Source organism: Oryx dammah, unplaced genomic scaffold (assembly GCF_014754425.2).
Source record: "Oryx dammah isolate SB20612 unplaced genomic scaffold, SCBI_Odam_1.1 HiC_scaffold_11050, whole genome shotgun sequence".
Lineage (NCBI taxonomy): Eukaryota > Metazoa > Chordata > Mammalia > Artiodactyla > Bovidae > Oryx > Oryx dammah.
In genome coordinates, this window is record NW_024080444.1 from 11,108,510 (window position 1) to 11,117,352 (window position 8,843).

Consider the following 8,843-nt stretch of genomic DNA (forward strand, 5'->3'; position numbering starts at 1 on the left):
TGTGTATATATATGTATAAATGAATCACTATGCTGCACAGCAATTAACACAGCATTGCAAATCAACTACATTTCAATTAAAAAATTATAAATTGTTCTAAAACAAAATGTCATATGATCATGGCAGATATCTACTTGTGAAGCTCAACCAACCATTTTACATTTATATAAATATAAAAAAAACCTGTATTTAGCTTTTTCTAAACAAACCTCATGCAAAGAGCTGACTCATTGGAAAAGACTCTGATGCTGGGAGGGATTGGGGGGCAGGAGGAGAAGGGGATGACAGAGGATGAGATGGCTGGATGGCATCACCGACTCAAAGGACATAAGTTTGAGTGAGTTTGGTGATGGACAGGGAGGCCTGGCGTGCTGTGATTCATGGGGTCACAAAGAGTCAGACATGACTGAGCGACTGAACTGAACTGAACCAGATACTTTCAGACATAACAGAATCAAGTGGCAATGTTTTACTCAAACTACTTTATATTCATACTGAATTCCTGTCATTTTAGTGGCAGGACAGCTTTTACCAAAAATAGAACTAAAAAAATAAAAAATAAAAAATTATTCAAGGTTTCAAATTTCTTTCCAGTACAGGTTTCTGTTTTTCATATAAAGGAATGCAAGAGGAAACACTCAATTTATTCAGGAAAGCCAGGTGATCTGTTTTTAAGCTAAAAACGTTAATATTTCATAATGTTTTCCAAAACTCTATTTCAACATATTGGGATACCAAAGAAAAAAGGATAAAATCCTCCAGATAAGATAGTCATTCTAATTCCTCATGTACAATTTTATATTATTCTAATGTGAAAACTATGAGATCAAAAAGAAAATGGATGCAAATAAAAACCATACTGAAAGTTTCACAGATGTCACGACCCCTATATAGATTACTGACTGTTTAAAATGTGTAAACTCTACTACTACATGGGCTAGAAGAGTAAAACAACATAGTACAGTACTTAGATAAATAACATACATACTTTGTCTGGAATATCAGTCACTCAAAGTCAAAAGTTTAACATTTCAGAACATCAAATGCTAATAATATTCTGAGAATTTTAACAACTGCTTGGAAGACTATAATGCCAGGGAAAATACAGCATCACTTTGCCCCAGCATTTAGAAACCTTACATAGACAGCATACTAGATGAGATTACAAATATGGCTTGATTTACTATTTTGGTATTCTCTATCAATCCTCTCTACCAGGTAAAGTTGGCTTTGCATGTACATTAAATGTTATATATTTCCAGATATTAATGATTTTATCAGTGATAATTTCATAAACACGCCTGCCTTTGAACAACAAAAGTTTTGGTGGTAAATGATTGTTCTTAAAAAAGAGCATCTTTTTGTATCTATACCAAAACTGTTACTATTATGTAGTGAGACCATAGTTAGACCGTCCTTCTCTTATCCCCAAATACTGCAAATTTAAGTATATAACTCAAAACTTTCTTCTAGTATATATAACAAACATAAGTACACACTCTAAGACCAGCTTTTCTAAAGAGTTAATGAAAAGACAAAGAACTTCAAAGTTCTCTTTCCTGTTTTTCCTAATCTTCCTGTTATCATTCCTAATCTTAAAATATTTTTTTCTTTCTCCAAGGCATATTACTGGATTATATAGCTTTAACTACAGAGGTCCAGGAAGCAACTGTTAGACCTGGACATGGAACAGACTGGTTCCACATTGGGAAAGGAATACGTCAAGGCTGTATATTGTCAACCTGCTTATTTAACTTATATGTAGAGTAATCATTAGAAACGCTGGGCTGGATGAAGCACAAGCTGGAATCAATATTGCTGGGAGAAATATCAATAACCTCAGATATGCAGATGATACAACTTTTTATTTTTAAAAATTTTTTTAAATCGATTTTTAAATTTTAATTGGAGGCTAATTACTTTACAATATTGTAGTGGTTTTTTGCCATTCATTGACATGAAATCAGCCATGGTGTATATGTGTTCCCCATTCCGAACCCTCCTCTCACCTCCCTCCCCATCCCATCCCTCTGGGTCATTCCAGTGCACCAGCCCTGAGCACCTTGTCTCATGCATGGAACCTAGACTGGTGATCTATTTCACATGTGATAATATACGTTTCAATGGTATTCTCTCAAACCATCCCACCCTCGCCTTCTCCCAGAGTTCAAAAATCTGTCCTTTATATCTGTGTCTCTTTTGCTGTCTCACATATAGGGTCCCTGTTACCATCTTTCTAAACTCCATATATATGCATCAATATACTGTATTGGTGTTTTTCTGACTTACTTCACTCTGTATAATAGGCTCCAGTTTCATCCACCTCATTAGAACGATTCAAATGCATTCTTTTTACTAGCTGAGTAAATTTCCATTGTGTATATGTACCACAGCTTTCTTATTCATTCATCTGCCGATGACATCTATGTTGCTTTCATGTCCTGGCTATTGTAAACAGTGCCGTGATGAACATTGGGGTACACGTGTCTCTTTCCATTCTGGTATCCTCGGTGTGTACGTCCAGCAGTGGGATTGCTGGGTCATATGGAAGTTCTATTTCCAGTTTTTTAAGGAATCTCCACACTGTTATCCATACTGGCTGTACTAATTTGTACTCCCACAAACAGTGAGAGGGTTCTCTTTTCTCCACACACTCTCTAGCATTTGTTTGGAGACTTTTTGATAGCAGCCATTCTGACTGGTGTGAGATGGTACCTCATTGTGGTTTTGATTTGCATTTCTCTAATAATGAGTGATGTTGAGCATCTTTTCATGTGTTTGTTAGTCATCTGTATGTCTCCTTTGGAGAAATGTCTGTTTAGTTCTTTGGCCCATTTTTTTGATCGGGTCGTTTATTTTTCTGGCATTGAGCTGCAGGAGCTGCTTGCATATTTTTGAGATTCTTTGTCAGCTGCTTCATTTGCTATTATTTTCTCCCATTCTGAAGGCTGTCTTTTCACCCTGCTTATAGTTTCCTTTGTTGTGAAAAAGCTTTTAAGTTTAATTAGATCCCATTTGTTTATTTTTGCTTTTATTTCCATTACTCTGGGAGGTGGGTCATAGAGGATCCTGCTATGATTTATGTCAGAGAGTGTTTTGCCTATGTTTTCCTCTAGGAGTTTTATAGTTTCTGGTTTTACATTTAAATCTTTAATCCATTTTGAGTTTATTTTTGTATATGGTGTTAGAAAGTGTTCTAGTTTCATTCTTTTACAAGTGGCTGACCAGTTTTCCCAGCACCATTTGTTAAAGAGATTGTGTTTTCTCCATTGTATATTCTTGCCTTCTTTGTCAAAGATAAGGTGTCCATAGGTGCATGGATTTATCTCTGGGCTTTCTATTTTGTTTCATTGATCTATATTTCTGTCTTTGTGCCAGTACCATACTGTCTTGATGACTGCAGCTTTGTAGTATAGTCTGAAGTCAGGCAGGTTGATTCCTCCAGTTCCATTCTTCTTTCTCAAGACTGCTTTGGCTGTTCAAGGTTTTGGTATTTCCATGCAAATTGTGAAATTAATTGTTCTAGGTCCCTGAAAAATACCACTGATAGCTTGAATGGGCTTGCATTGAATCTACAGATTGATATGGGTAGTATACTCATTTTCACTATACTGATTCTTCCAATCCAGGAACAAGGTATATTTCTCATCTTTCTGTGTCATCTTTGATTTCTTTCACCAGTGTTCTATAGTTTTCTATATATAGGTCTTTTTGTTTCTTTAGATAGATTTATTCCTAAGTATTTTACTCTTTTCATTGCAATGGTGAATTAATTGTTTCCTTAATTTCTCTGTTTTCTCACTGTTAGTGTACAGGAATGCAAGGGATTTCTGTGTGTTAATTTTATATCCTGCAACTTTACTATATTCATTGATTAGCTCTAGTAATTTTCTGGTGGCATCTTTAGGGTTTTCTAAGTAGAGGATCATGTCATTTGCAAACAGTGAGAGTTTTACTTCTTCTTTTCCAATCTAGATTCCTTTTCTTTTTCTGCTCTGATTGTTGTGGCTAAAACTTCCAAAACTATGTTGAATAGCAGTGGTGAGAGTGGGCACCCTTGTCTTGTTCCTGACTTTAGGGGAAATGCTTTCAATTTTTCACCATTGAGGATAACGTTTGCTGTGGGTTTGTCATATATGGCTTTTATTATGTTGAGGTATGTTCCTTCTATTCCTGCTTTCTGGAGGGTTTTATCATAAATAGATGTTGAATTTTGTCAAAGGCTTTCTCTGTATCTACTGAGATAATCATATGGTTTTTATCTTTCAATTTGTTAATGTGATGTATCACATTGATTTGAGACTACTGAAGAATCCTTGCATCCCTGGGATAAAGCCCACTTGGTCATGATGTATGATCTCTTTAATCTGTCACTGGATTCTGTTTGCTAGGATTTTGTTAAGGATTTTTGCATTTATGTTCATCAGTGATATTCGCCTGTAGTTTTCTTTTTTTGTGGCATCTTTGTCTAGTTTTGATATTAGGGTGATGGTGGCCTCATAGAATGAGTTTGTAAGTTTACCTTCCTCTGCAACTTTCTGGAAGAGTTTGAGTTGGATAGGTGTTAGCTCTTCTCTAAATTTTTGGTAGAATTCAGCTGTGAAGCCATCTGGTCCTGGGCTTTTGTTTGTTGGAAGATTTTTGATCACAGTTTCAATTTCCGCACTTGTGATGGGCCTGTTAAGATTTTCTATTTCTTCCTGGTTTAGTTTTGGAAAGTTATAGTTTTCTAAGAATTTGTCTGTTTCTTCCAAGTCCATTTTATTGGCATATAGTTGCTGATAGTAGTCTCATGATCCTTTGTATTTCTGTGTTGTCTGTTGTGATCTCTCCATTTTCATTTCTAATTTTGTTGATTTGATGCTTCTCCTTTTTTTTCTTGATGAGTCTGGCTAATGGCTTGTCTGTTTTATTTATCTTCTCAAAGAACCAGCTTTTAGCTTTATTGATTTTTGCTATAGTCTTTGTTTCTTTTTCATTTATTTCTGCCCTAATTTTTATGATTTGTTTCATTCTACTGACCTGGGGTTCTTCATTTCTTCTTTCTCTAGTAGCTTTAGATGTAGAGTTAGGTTATTTAGTTGATTTTTCTCTTGTTTCTTGAGGTAAGCCTGTATTCCTATGAACCTTCCCCTTAGCACTGCTTTTACTGAATCCCATAGGTTTTGGGTTATTATGTTTTTATTTTCATTCGTTTCTATGCATTTTTTTAATTTCTTTTTTGATTTCTTCTGTGATTTGTTGGTTATTCAGAAGCAGATGACACCACTCTTATGGCAGAAAGTGAAGAAGAACTAAGGAGTCTCTTGATGCAAGTGAAAGAGGAGAGTGAAAAAATCAGCTTCAAACTCAACATTCAGAACACTAAGATCACGGCATCTGATCACATCACTTCATGGCAAATAGATAAGGAAACAATGGAAACAGTGACAGACTTTATTTTGGGGGGCTCCAAAATCACTGCAGATGATAACTACAGCCATGAAATTAAAAGATACTTGCTCCTTGGAAGAAAAGTTATGATCAATCTGGACAACATATTAAAAAGCAGAGACATTACTTTGCCAACAAAGGTCCATCTAGTAAAAGATATGGTTTTTCCAGTAGTCATGTATGGATGTGAGTTGAACCATAAAGGAAGCTGAGCACCAAAGAACTGATGCCTTTGAACTGTGGTACTGGATAAGACTCTTGAGAGTCCCTTGGACTGCAAAGAGATCCAACCAGTCCATCTTAAAGGAAATCGTTCTGAATACTCATTGGAAGGACTGATGCTAAAGCTGAAACTACTATATTTTGGCCACCTGCTGCGAAGAACTGACTCACTTGAAAAGACCCTGATACTGGGAAAGATTGAAGACAGGAGGTGAAGGGGACAACAGAGGATGAGATGGTAGGATGGCATCACTGACTCATGAGTTTGAGTAAACTCTGGTAGTTGGTGATGGACAGGGAGGCCTGGCGTGCTGCACTCCATGGGGTCACAAAGAGTTGCACATGACTGAGTTACTGAAGTGAACTATACAGAGGTCCAACGACCTGCAGGCAATTTATATGACATTCTTTATGTTCACATCTTTTTAGGGCCATAAGATCATAAGGATAAAGGGTATTAAGAGGATGAAAGAAGGAAATCATTACTTAAATAGAGGACAGAAAAAACATATGTCTCCCTTAATGCCACTTAGAAGAAAAAGAACTACAAACAATAAAATAAAAGATATCAACAAGGCAATAAACAGTCAGAGGCATAAATATTAGGCTTCATTTTTTTTAACTGCAAATCTAGTAATAGACATTAAAAAAAATCATGCAAATTACCTCACTTAATTCCACATTTTAAAAAGAAGAAACTGAATTCTCTGGTGGTGGTAGTTGATACGGTTATTATTAACTGCCTGTTTTTATTCTGCTGTGTTTGGGCATTTGGGAAGTTTCACTAGCTACTCCAAACTAAATGTGTTTTAAAATTACTTTATGATTGATGGATGATACATATACTAGAAATAGTAACTTTCTGTAAACAGGAAGAATTTAAATCTAACTGTGAACCAGTACAACACTGTAAAGCAATTATCCTCCAATTAAAATAAAACTAACTGCATAATTAGACAAATCAACAGTTACATATAACTAATGCTTAACCTGTAGGCAGCTTCACAATACTTTCTTCTACCAACCAAATGCTTTCACTGCACATGAATTCACCAGATACTTTAGAATTTCAAGACACAGGGCATTTCTTCCTCTGCATATACCATTCTTACCATAAGGGACAGAATGGATTTATGCATCTGGCTCCAATGACTTGAATCATGGAATCATAAGGATTTCTATAATCATTTAAGAGATATGGATTTGATGATCTAGATCTTTTATCCCAACATATGGTCATATTAGGTTTCAAATATGGCTGGCAGAAGAACATTTTAAAATTCTTTACACTAATTCATAAATGGTGTTTTCTGTTTTTAGCTATATTTCTTTATTATATATGTTGAAGTATATAAAACTACTCCAAATCATACCTCTAAGAGAATGATTTAACATTTTGAATACTTTCAGACTTTTCACATACATATGAATATATTTAAATGAAAAATAACAAAAAGTTGTAAATAGCACATTCTCTCAAAAACAGGTGATGAATATCTTTTGATACAGTCATCACATCATCATTCCTAGTTCTATAAGACTGTTTTATACCAGAGCACTTGAAGACTTCTGGTTCTAACCAAGATGGATTAAGTTGAAGACAGTTTATGCTCCCATCTGAAATAAACAACCCAGAACCAAGCAAAATATATGAAACAATGGTTTCAAAACACTGACATCAGCAGTGAAGGCCAGCGATCCCTGAGAGATGGGAAACTGAGCTGAGTTCTACTGTTTCAGCTTACTGTCTTGAGAGTTCTCAGGTCACAGCACTGAGAAGGGAAGTGGAGACAAAGCCTAGGAGATGCCCTGTGTTGAAAAGATGATGCTGAGAGTTCAGGAAGAACAGGCACTTACAATTTATATGACAGAGTACTACCAGAGACGAGAGTTCTATGGAGAAAGAATCAAAGAACACCAATAAGCATATGCGTGTGAAGACACTACCAATGCAGAAGAAAACCAAAAGGATTAGAAAAGGGGAAGAGTGTGTGGTGTTCCAACAGTCCTGAAAACAGTCCCTGTCCCATCAGCAAGACTGAGAAAACTCATAAGGCACCTGGCTTTGATTAGTTGCTCATAACAGTGTTTTCAGGAATGGTTGCAGTAAATCTTAGAAAGGTAGTGTCTTAGTAGTAGGGAATAATTAGCTCTAGATTGAGTATTGTTCCAACACTTGCAATACAAACCCACAAAACAAAATATGAACACACTAAACTGCCTCCAAGTAACGTAAGTACTTCCCAAGATAAAGCTAAAGAGTTATAGGACCAAAAAATATCCAGTAAACAACAAAGTAAAACCATAATGTCTGGCATCCACATGCAGACAGGCAGAAAAACACAAAACACACAGTAAAAAGAAAAATCAACCAATCAAAAATGATCCAGAATTCAATCTGATGTTAGAATTGGCTCAAAAGGCCACTGAAAACAGTTATAACTGTGTTCAATATGTTCAAAGGCCAGGGAACACAGAAAACCCAAACCAAACTATAGGGATTAAAAAAACTAAACTATCTTGAGATAAAAATACACTAAAAGGAATTAATGGCTGATTAGACATTAAAAAGTTTACTGGTCATGAATGAAACACACACAGAAAGACTAAAACTGATAGAGTATCAGTAAATTATGGCCTAACATATGCACAGAGTTCCCAAAGGAGAGAGGTAAGGGGGGGGGGGGGGAAGTTGTATTAAATTTAATACAAATTTCATTTGTTTCACTTAAACTTCTTTAAAAGATAGCTGACTTTTAAAATAAAAATAGTAGAAATGTAGGCTGGGGTCTTACTATATATTAAAAATAAAATGTGTATAATAGATGTTCCTTGACCCCAAAAGAATTAAACTAGAAACTGATGACAGAAGCTTTCTGGAGAACTCACAAATACATATGCTTCTAAGTAATTCACAAAAGAAGAAATCAAGACAGAAATTTAGAAAAACACAGGAATTAGTGGGGTATTATTACAGCAGTGCTTAAGGGAAACTTTATAGCTTCAAATGCCTGTCTTATAAAAAAAGAAAAATGCCAAATCAGTGACCCTGGGTTCCTCTTTAAACTAGAAACATATGAGCAAATGAAACCAAAAGTAAATAATTTTTTAAAATAAAGAAAATAATAGAGATCAGCATGGAAATCAGTGAAACAGAAAAGAAAATCAGTGAAACAGAAAAGAAAATC

At 35.3% G+C, this 8,843-nt stretch overlaps 1 protein-coding gene across 1 annotated transcript in view; it reads right to left on the reverse strand.

Moving 5' to 3' along the window:
- Positions 1-8,843, reverse strand: part of LOC120860222 (guanine nucleotide exchange factor subunit RIC1-like) — a 140,785-nt gene that overhangs the window by 71,398 nt on the left and 60,544 nt on the right. The window lies entirely within an intron of this gene.